Here is an 11,817-nt window from a genome sequence, read left to right as displayed (position 1 = left end):
AATATATCAAGCTTAAATTGTCGTTTAAACGTGTTGGTCAATATATTCAAAAATAATTTAAACGACTTATTTTAGCCAGGAAGCGGAAGTAACGGGGTTTAACCCTGACAAAGAAAGCCGCTTGATAATCACGTGGTTACATGACGTTAACGGTGTCCGAGTGTATCTTTAGATTCTTAGATTTTAAACTCCCAGTTTCCACAGTTTTGGTGTCTTTACTTAAATTATTCTATTTGTGTTTTCTTGTTTCAGAAAGCTGAACCAACATGGTTGCGCGGGACCTTTGTCTAAAACAAAAAATAAACCGTTCTTATTTCTATTTTGGTCGTTTTTTTTTTTTACGGAAACGGTAACTTGACTGAAATTCTGGAGTTTTGCTTTATTTCGCAGACGAACATTACGCTTTATTTTTTACTTAAAGACGTGCGGTCTGTCTAAATACTGGTTCCTAAACTGAAAGCGAAAATGCTGTATCTTTGGTACAAAAACGTACAGAAATGTATTCAATCAAAAACGCGTCCTCGTGAAGATAAACCAGTATTATCAAATGTGGTTTTCCACAATAAAAGCGTAAGGGTCCGTGTACCGGTACATATACGCACGTCAGCGCGTGCACGCGCTCGCACTTTTATTTCTGGTTAAACTGATAAAAAATGTTGAGTTTGGAAAATTAAAATACGACCCGTTTTTCAATTTCTGCTAATTTGTTATTTGATTTTTGATCTTAAAACGAAAAACTAATTTTTCCGTTTTTCAATATTGGATTTTGAAACGAAACCCGTTTTCTTGTTTTTAAACTTTAGGATTTAAAGTGAAAAACGAATTACCAAAAGTACACGGACCTTCCAGGACTGAAGCAGTTGATTTACACAATCGAACAGGCAGTGAGCATTGCGGACCAGTTTAAACCAAACCAGCACGTCACTTAACTAATTACACGCACTATTTTTTATTATTATCAACCGCTTGATCCTTGTCAGTCACGGCGGGTCTCGTTGCACCGGGAAACAGAGAGCACAGCAGCTGTACAGGGCGCAAATCTATCGCAGAGCTTCGACTCCCCCCTCAGCTAGCGTTTATAGATGTTGCGGACCTTAATACGTAAGTAGTTTTCACAGTCAGCACTAGCACATGTATTTTTGTGGTGGTAAATTACTATATGTGACAACAGTTGTGTAAAAATGTGTAATTAGTTGTCTAAGAAGTTAGTGGTGTAATGTAACTAAGTAATAATACAGTATCTGTACTTTACTTGAGTTAAATTTCCCTCAACTTTGACTTTTACTCCAATACATTTCCTAAAAAAATACTTTTATATATGTATACTCCGATACATTTGCTATATGCAAATACGTTACTTGTTACTACAAAATAAAAAAATTATATTGTTTTATAAATTCTTACGTTGTAAAAACAATTTTTAGGTAGGCTCCATTGTTATGGTAGTTTACAGGCTTAAAAGAACACTCTTTATCTTCATAGTTTTCAAAAATACTTCTACTTTCAATACTTAAGTACATTCAATATCAGAAAATTACTTTTGATACTTAAGTACATTAAACATCAGATACTTTATGTAAGATACTGTAAGTACCATTAAATGTTAATATCATTAAACGATTCAAGGAATCGGGAGAAATTTCAGTTTGTAAAGGCCAAGGGCGCAAGCTTAAACTGAACGTCCATGATCTTCAATCCCTCAGACAACACTGCATCAAGATTGTTTGTTTGTTTGTTTATTAGTATTTTAGCATCATGTTTTACACTCTTCGGTTACATTCATGACAGTAACAATAGTTACTCATTACACAAGCTTCCTCAGCTCACAAGGTTATATCGAATATCGACTGTGGGAGGAAACCAGAGCACCCAGAGGAAACCCATGCAGACACGGGGAGAACAAACACACACACACACTGCATCAAGAACTGCCACAATAGGTCATATAACCACAGGCAAGGGATTACTTTGGCAAACCTTTGTCAAGCACTACAATACAGAGTTACATGCACAAATGCCACTTAAAACTTTACTGTGCAAAAAAAGAAGCCTTATGTTAACCATGTCCAGAAGTGGTGTCGACTTCTCTGGGCTCGGAGGCATCTAGGATGGACCATCACACAGTGGAAATGTGTATTGTGATCAGATGAATAAGCATTCCAGTTTTTTTGGGGGGGAAAAAATGGACGCCGTGTGCGCCGAACCAAAGACGAAAAGGACCATCCAGACTGTTATCAGCAACAAGTCCAAAAGCCAGGGTCTGTCATGGTATGGGGCTGTGACAGTGCCTTTGGCAAAGGTAACTTACACTTTTAGGATGACAGCATGAATGCAGAAAAGTACATTGAAATCTTAGAGCAACATATGCTGCCTGACTTTTTTTGGAATGTGTTGCAGGCCTGAAATGCAAGAGCGGATGTTTATTAATAAATGAAATAAAGTTGACCAGACGAAACATAAAATATCTTCATTCTGTCTGCAATGAAATAGAAGTCAAAGTAAATGTAACTGTTACAACTTTTTTCTGATTTGGGGTTGTAGAGGACAGATACAGTGTATCACAAAAGTGAGTACACCTCTCACATTTCTGCAGATATTTAAGTATATCTTTTCATGGGACAACACTGACAAAATGACACTTTGACTCATTGAAAAGTAGTCTGTGTGCAGCTTATATAACAGTGTAAATTTATTCTTCCCTCAAAATAACTCAATATACAGCCATTAATGTCTAAACCACCGGCAACAAAAGTGAGTACACCCCTTAGTGAAAGTTCCTGAAGTGTCAATATTTTGTGTGGCCACCATTATTTCCCAGAACTGCCTTAACTCTCCTGGGCATGGAGTTTACCAGAGCTTCACAGGTTGCCACTGGAATGCTTTTCCACTCCTCCATGACGACATCACGGAGCTGGCGGATATTCGAGACTTTGCGCTCCTCCACCTTCCGCTTGAGGATGCCCCAAAGATGTTCTATTGGGTTTAGGTCTGGAGACATGCTTGGCCATTCCATCACCTTTACCTTCAGCCTCTTCAATTAAGCAGTGGTCGTCTTAGAGGTGTGTTTGGGGTCATTATCATGCTGGAACACTGCCCTGCGACCCAGTTTCCGGAGGGAGGGGATCATGCTCTGCTTCAGTATTTCACAGTACATATTGGAGTTCATGTGTCCCTCAATGAAATGTAACTCCCCAACACCTGCTGAACTCATGCAGCCCAAGACCATGGCATTCCCACCACCATGCTTGACTGTAGGCATGACACACTTATCTTTGTACTCCTCACCTGATTGCCGCCACACATGCTTGAGACCATCTGAACCAAACAAATTAATCTTGGTCTCATCAGACCATAGGACATGGTTCCAGTAATCCATGTCCTTTGTTGACATGTCTTCAGCAAACTGTTTGCAGGCTTTCTTGTGTAGAGACTTCAGAAGAGGCTTCCTTCTGGGGTGACAGCCATGCAGACCAATTTGATGTAGTGTGCGGCGTATGGTCCGAGCACTGACAGGCTGAGCCCCCACCTTTTCAATCTCTGCAGCAATGCTGACAGCACTCCTGCGCCTATCTTTCAAAGACAGCAGTTGGATGTGACGCTGAGCACGTGCACTCAGCTTCTTTGGACGACCGACGCGAGGTCTGTTCTGAGTGGACCCTGCTCTTTTAAAACGCTGGATGATCTTGGCCACTGTGCTGCAGCTCAGTTTCAGGGTGTTGGCAATCTTCTTGTAGCCTTGGCCATCTTCATGTAGCGCAACAATTCATCTTTTAAGATCCTCAGAGAGTTCTTTGCCATGAGGTGCCATGTTGGAACTTTCAGTGACCAGTATGAGAGAGTGTGAGAGCTGTACTACTAAATTGAACACACCTGCTCCCTATGCACACCTGAGACCTAGTAACACTAACAAATCACATGACATTTTGGAGGGAAAATGACAAGCAGTGCTCAATTTTGACATTTAGTGGTGTAGTCTCTTAGGGGTGTACTCACTTTTGTTGCCGGTGGTTTAGACATTAATGGCTGTATATTGAGTTATTTTGAGGGAAGAATAAATTTACACTGTTATATAAGCTGCACACAGACTACTTTTCATTGTGTCAAAGTGTCATTTTGTCAGTGTTGTCCCATGAAAAGATATACTTAAATATCTGCAGAAATGTGAGCGGTGTACTCACTTTTGTGATACACTGTATATGCATAATAGTATCTTTTTATTTGTTACATATTAAATATTTTATTAGTTTCAGTATTTTATTAGTTGCATTATGTAATGATGTAGTATATTCAGTAGCCTGTTCAGTATTTTATATACATTTGAGTAACTGTCATGAATCAAGCCTCTTTGCTTCTGGAGCTCATGTTTATGTGCCAGGCCCCTCTCTCCATGAGCACATTTAGGGTCTAGTATAGTTTAGTCAGGTTTCTTGTGTGTTTAGATTAGTGGTGAACTAAGCATTTAGCATAGGTTGTGTAATTGTGTCTTGTATCTAGTCTTTTGTTATTATTAAACTTTGTTAAACATCTCTGCGTGTGTGTCCACCCTAACTTTTGTCCTGTGTTTTCTATAGACCACACACCCACATAGTGTATCACAAAAGTGAGTACACCCCTCACATTTCTGCAAATATTTCATTATATCTTTTCATGGGACAACACTATAGACATGAAACTTGGATATAACTTAGAGTAGTCAGTGTACAGCTTGTATAGCAGTGTAGATTTACTGTCTTCTGAAAATAACTCAACACACAGCCATTAATTTCTAAATAGCTGGCAACATAAGTGAGTACACCCCACAGTGAACATGTCCAAATTGTGCCCAAATGTGTCGTTGTCCCTCCCTGGTGTCATGTGTCAAGGTCCCAGGTGTAAATGGGGAGCAGGGCTGTTAAATTTGGTGTTTTGGGTACAATTCTCTCATACTGGCCACTGGATATTCAACATGGCACCTCATGGCAAAGAACTCTCTGAGGATTTGAGAAATAGAATTGTTGCTCTCCACAAAGATGGCCTGGGCTATAAGAAGATTGCTAACACCCTAAAACTGAGCTACAGCATGGTGGCCAAGGTCATACAGCGGTTTTCCAGTACAGGTTCCACTTGGAACAGGCTTCGCCAGGGTCGACCAAAGAAGTTGAGTCCACGTGTTCGGCGTCATATCCAGAGGTTGGCTTTAAAAAATAAACACATGAGTGCTGCCAGCATTGCTGCAGAGGTTGAAGACGTGGGAGGTCAGCCTGTCAGTGCTCAGACCATACGCCGCACACTGCATCAACTCTGTCTGCATGGTCGTCTTCCCAGAAGGAAGCTGACGCACAAGAAAGCCAGCAAACAGTTTGCTGAAAACAAGCAGTCCAAGAACATGGATTACTGGAATGCCCTGTGGTCTGACGAGACCAAGATAAACTTGTTTGGCTCAGATGGTGTCCAGCATGTGTGGCGGCGCCCTGGTGAGAAGTACCAAGACAACTGTATCTTGCCTACAGTCAAGCATGGTGGTGGTAGCATCATGGTCTTGGGCTGCATGAGTGTTGCTGGCACTGGGGAGCTGCAGTTCATTGAGGGAAACATGAATTCCAACATGTACTGTGACATTCTGAAACAGAGCATGATCCCCTCCCTTCGAAAACTAGGCCTCATGGCAGTTTTCCAACAGGATAACGACCCCAAACACAACCTCCAAGATGACAACTGCCTTGCTGAGGAAGCTGAAGGTAAAGGTGATGGACTAAACCCAATTGAGCACCTGTGGCGCATCCTCAAGTGGAAGGTGGAGGAGTTCAAGGTGTCTAACATCCACCAGCTCCGTGATGTCATCATGGAGGAGTGGAAGAGGATTCCAGTAGCAACCTGTGCAGCTTTGGTGAATTTCATGCCCAGGAGGGTTAAGGCAGTGCTGGATAATAATGGTGGTCACACAAAATATTGACACTTTGGGCACAATTTGGACATGTTCACTGTGGGGTGTACTCACTTATGTTGCCAGCCATTTAGACATTAATGGCTGTGTGTTGAGTTATTTTCAGAAGACAGTAAATCTACTCTGCTATACAAGTTGTACACTGACTACTCTAAGTCATATCCAAGTTTTATTTCTATAGTGTTGTCCCATGAAAAGATATAATAAAATATTTGCAGAAATGTGAGGGGTGTACTCACTTTTGTGATACACTGTATATTCTCTATTAATTGTCCTGTACAAGTTGAGCGTAGCTGTATGGAGAGGAATTAACATTGACTTGTGTATTTCATTTCAATTTATTTCCACTGTATAACTGCATTTCAATTTGGCAGTAATTCTTCTCCATAGACCTGGATTGCAACTTGTCATTTTGGGAATTAAACACTGGATACCCTGCATCCTGTCTGGAGTTTCTCTTCCTCTGCAAGCACTGCTTTATCTCACTGGCATGTTTAGTCATCCCCTAGGTGTCTGCTACAGTTGGTCTACCTGTCCATGTCTTGGTATCAACCCTACTTCCACTTCTTTACACACTAATTGACACTACTAATTGGCATTTTTAAAACTTTATATTTTAACTTTATAAACAAAATATTTTTTGTATCCTTTCCTGATTAATTAAGTTCAACTAGCTGTTTTTCACAGAATTGGCACAGTTTGTACACAGGATGCCCTTTCTGACACAACCCTTCTTTTTTCAGGCTTGGAACAAACACTGAGAGTGTACTTCCCAATGCCATGTTGTTAAAATAGAACAAGCTCGATACAAAAGAAGGTGGAATCTGAGGTTAAACGGCCTGGCTGAAAAAGAGGGAGAGGATACCAGAGAGGTTGTTATTGGCATTTTGACAAAGTTGGTCTGTAAGGAGATGCATATTCAGATTAAAGAAGATTTCTTCAAAGAAGACAGGGAAGCTCGCAAGAAGCTGTGGCCGCTGGTATGGGATGCCAGACAGAGAGAGCAGAGAGCTTTCCTGAAGGAAGGATATGCACTGATTAACAATCAAAGAGTAGACCCTACTTAGACAGAGCTCTTAATTTGAAATGCTTGTTGTTCTGATTTACCTGACAAGTTTTAAAGATAAAATGCACCTTATTCTGACTGTTGATAGGATGAGAACTCGCATTCCTGCACATCTTATAATTTAGTGTCTCATTTAAAAAACGCTTCAGGTATATTATCTTTTATTTCTCTAAATGCTAGGGGGCTAAAAAACAATGCGAAGCGAATTTTTCTTTTTTGTAAGGAGCAAAAAGCTAATTGTGTTTTTCTAAAAGAAACTCATTCTGTTGAAGATGATTCAATTTTTGTCAGTCATGGGACATCACACTCAGCTGGTGTTATGGTTCTGTTTAATAGATTTCCTGGTAAAATTATAAGTCATACTAGTGACACAAATGGGCATTGGTTGATCGTGATAACAGAAATTAAGGATGAAAACTTTATATTAGTGTGTGTATACGGTTACAATGAAAGAGGCAAAAACAGGACATTGATTTCTGACTTATGTAAATATATCACAGATAGTATGCATTCTTATTCAACTGATAAAATTATAGTTGGGGGGGATTTTAATTTGGTGCCCGATCTTTGGCTAGATAGAAATCCACCTAGGGTCCAATGTCAAAAATATGATGACCTAATTGTTCAATTGATGAATAGTACAAATTTGATTGATTACTGGAGGGTTAAAAATCCTGGGACTTCACAGTTTTCCTGGTTTAATGCCTCTGGGAATGGTCTAAGTTCTAGAATAGACTACTGGCTCATTTCTACTTCCTTGATCAATTATATTAGTAAGTGTGATATCTCTGCTTCACTTTTAACCGATCATTGTGTTATTTCTATATCTCTGTTGTTTTCAAGGTCAGATCCTGGTCTTACTCGTATTTGGAAATTCAATAATACTCTTTTAGAGAATTCTGGTTTTTGTAAGGATATCAGCAACTGGTAGTGGAAATCAATGCTTTGGAAATGTCACCTGTAAGCAAATGGGAATAGCTTAAATTTAAGATAAGAGAACTGGCTATTCATACGAGTAAAAAATTGTCTACATTTAAAAAACAACTTAAAATCATTAATAATATTAATAATCTTTGTGAAAAGACTGATTTGTCACCTGAGGAAACTGTTGAATTAAATAAATTTCAGAGCGAACTTGATAACTTTATATATTTAGAAAAAGCCAAGGGTGCTTTTGTACATTCTCGAGCTCGCTGGATTGAAGAAGGGGAGAAAAATACTTCCTATTTTTTTAATCTTGAAAAACATAGGCAATCAAAGAAGAAAATTACTAAACTGAATATAAATGGATCTGTTTCTGAAGATGAAAGCCAAATTAAGAGAGAAATACATGACTTTTATTGCAACTTGTACAAATCTAATTATTCTGAAACAAATTGCTCTCTTTTTCTAAACGCTATAAAGGATTTTAAAAAAGTAATTGGTGCATATTTTACACAATTTATGGATAAACAAATTAAGATTGATGAGTTGGATGAGGTTATTTTGAAGATGTCCTCCAGGAAGTCGCCTGGCTTGGATGGGCTAACAGCCGAATTTTGTAGGTTTTTTTGGAATGATATTAGAGAGATGCTAAACAAAGCTTTCTTAGAATGTATCGAGACAGGTAATCTCTCAAGCACAATGAAACAAGGGATAATCACTAATTCCAAAACCTAATAAAGATATACTTTCTTTAGATAACTGGAGACCCATCACTCTGCTATGCACTGATTATAAAATTTTGGCTCATGTCTTTGCTGACCGACTGAATAGAGGACTGAAAGATATAATTGATGAAAGTCAATCAGCTTTTGTTAAGGGGAGAAACAGACATAATCACATTAGATTGGTATTTGATATGTTAGATTATTGTGACTTTATTGACAATGGTAGCCTGATTTTGTTCCTGGATTTTTACAAGGCGTTCGATACGATCGAACATGCTTTCTTGTTAGATGCTTTAAAGTTTTTGGGTTTTGGGAATAATTTTTGTGGATTAATAAAGATGTTCTATAGTGATATATATACAGTGTATCACAAAAGTGAGTACACCCCTCACATTTCTGCAAATATTTTATTATATCTTTTCATGGGACAACACTATAGACATGAAACTTGGATATAACTTAGAGTAGTCAGTGTACAACTTGTATAGCAGTGTAGATTTACTGTCTTCTGAAAATAACTCAACACACAGCCATTAATGTCTAAATGGCTGGCAACATAAGTGAGTACACCCCACAGTGAACATGTCCAAATTGTGCCCAAAGTGTCAATATTTTGTGTGAGCACCATTATTATCCAGCACTGCCTTAACCCTCCTGGGCATGGAATTCACCAGAGCTGCACAGGTTGCTACTGGAATCCTCTTCCACTCCTCCATGATGACATCACGGAGCTGGTGGATGTTAGACACCTTGAACTCCTCCACCTTCCACTTGAGGATGCGCCACAGGTGCTCAATTGGGTTTAGTCCATCACCTTTACCTTCAGCTTCCTCAGCAAGGCAGTTGTCATCTTGGAGGTTGTGTTTGGGGTCGTTATCCTGTTGGAAAACTGCCATGAGGCCCAGTTTTCGAAGGGAGGGGATCATGCTCTGTTTCAGAATGTCACAGTACATGTTGGAATTCATGTTTCCCTCAATGAACTGCAGCTCCCCAGTGCCAGCAACATTCATGCAGCCCAAGACCATGATGCTACCACCACCATGCTTGACTGTAGGCAAGATACAGTTGTCTTGGTACTTCTCACCAGGGCGCCGCCACACATGCTGGACACCATCTGAGCCAAACAAGTTTATCTTGGTCTCGTCAGACCACAGAGCATTCCAGTAATCCATGTTCTTGGACTGCTTGTCTTCAGCAAACTGTTTGCGGGCTTTCTTGTGCGTCAGCTTCCTTCTGGGATGACGACCATGCAGACCGAGTTGATGCAGTGTGCGGCGTATGGTCTGAGCACTGACAGGCTGACCTCCCACGTCTTCAACCTCTGCAGCAATGTTGGCAGCACTCATGTGTTTATTTTTTAAAGCCAACCTCTGGATATGACGCCGAACACGTGGACTCAACTTCTTTGGTCGACCCTGGCGAAGCCTGTTCCGAGTGGAACCTGTCCTGGAAAACCGCTGTATGACCTTGGCCACCATGCTGTAGCTCAGTTTCAGGGTGTTAGCAATCTTCTTATAGCCCAGGCCATCTTTGTGGAGAGCAACAATTCTATTTCTCACATCCTCAGAGAGTTCTTTGCCATGAGGTGCCATGTTGAATATCCAGTGGCCAGTATGAGAGAATTGTACCCAAAACACCAAATTTAACAGCCCTGCTCCCCATTTACACCTGGGTTCTTGACACATGACACCAGGGAGGGACAACTACACATTTGGGCACAATTTGGACATGTTCACTGTGGGGTGTACTCACTTATGTTGCCAGCTATTTAGACATTAATGGCTGTGTGTTGAGTTATTTTCAGAAGACATTAAATCTACACTGCTATACAAGCTGTACACTGACTACTCTAAGTTATATCCAAGTTTCATGTCTATAGTGTTGTCCCATGAAAAGATATAATGAAATATTTGCAGAAATGTGAGGGGTGTACTCACTTTTGTGATACACTGTAGCTTGATTTCCTTAAATCCAGGACTTACTTCTAGATTTAAGATCCAGCGAGGCATTTGTCGGGGTTGCCCTATTTCCCCAAAACTGTTTATTTTGACTACACAATTATTAGCCCTTCAAATCAATAATAGTTCCGAGTTGCAAGGAATTAATATTTTTGATCGAGAATACAAGATTAGCCAGTTTGCTGATGATACAGCAATGTTTTTGAAAAATGATTTAATGGTTGAAAGAGCCCCTAATACAATTTCATTATTCACCAAGGCTTCAGGTTTAGGACTGAACATTAAAAAATTTGAGATTCTCCCCATTAATAATTGTATATAAAAAAACATTTCGTCAATCAGGGTCAAAAATGAAGTTAAATATTTGGGAATATTAGTATCTAAGAATGTACTTAGAACAGAAGACGTTAACATCTCAGACCGCTTAATTAGATATGAAAAAAAGTCTTAGCCGTTGGTTGACAAGGGATTTGACTATTTTTGGAAGAAACCCGTTGACTAAAGCAGACGGCATTTCAAAGGTGGTCTATCCATGTCATTCTATGTACTGTATATATCACCACAAAATATAAGGAAAGCAAATCTTTTATTTTTCAGTTTATATGGAAAAACAAGACTCATTTTGGTAGGAAGTCAATATTCAAAAAAGATTGGTACAAAAAAGGTATTATCTTTGTAAAGGATCTTTTAGATTGTCATGGAGATCTTTTAAATTTCTCATCTTTTGTCAAAAAATATGTTCTTAGTAGTAGTTATAACGTGTGCAAAGCGATTCCTTTAGCATTGATTCAACTAATTAAAAATGTCATTGTATATTCAAAGATGACTGTTTCAATGCCTACATTAAAAGTGAATGGTTGTAACTTAGTTGACTTCAAGTGTAATAACAAGATTATCAATGATGGTCTGAGACAAAAGATTCACTATGAATATAATAGAGATTCTTTCAAGAAACTTCCTAATACAAATTATAAAACCATAATGACTTTTGCTCATTCTAAATTTGTCAAATGGCCCATATCGTCTAAAGTGAAGGAGACTCATTTCAAAATAATAAATAAGATATATCCTGTAGCCGTGTTTCTTGAGAGAATATTTAAATTTGATGTTGATTTATGTTGCTTTTGTAAGATAGAAGATGAATCCCTGGAGCATTTGTTTTTTTCATGTCAATATTCACAAAGTTTTTGGACGAACATTAGGAACTGGATTAATCTTAAA

The sequence above is a fragment of the Trichomycterus rosablanca genome, chromosome 24 (genome assembly GCF_030014385.1).
Source record: "Trichomycterus rosablanca isolate fTriRos1 chromosome 24, fTriRos1.hap1, whole genome shotgun sequence".
NCBI classification, from domain to species: domain Eukaryota; kingdom Metazoa; phylum Chordata; class Actinopteri; order Siluriformes; family Trichomycteridae; genus Trichomycterus; species Trichomycterus rosablanca.
This window is presented reverse-complemented; position numbering follows the sequence as displayed.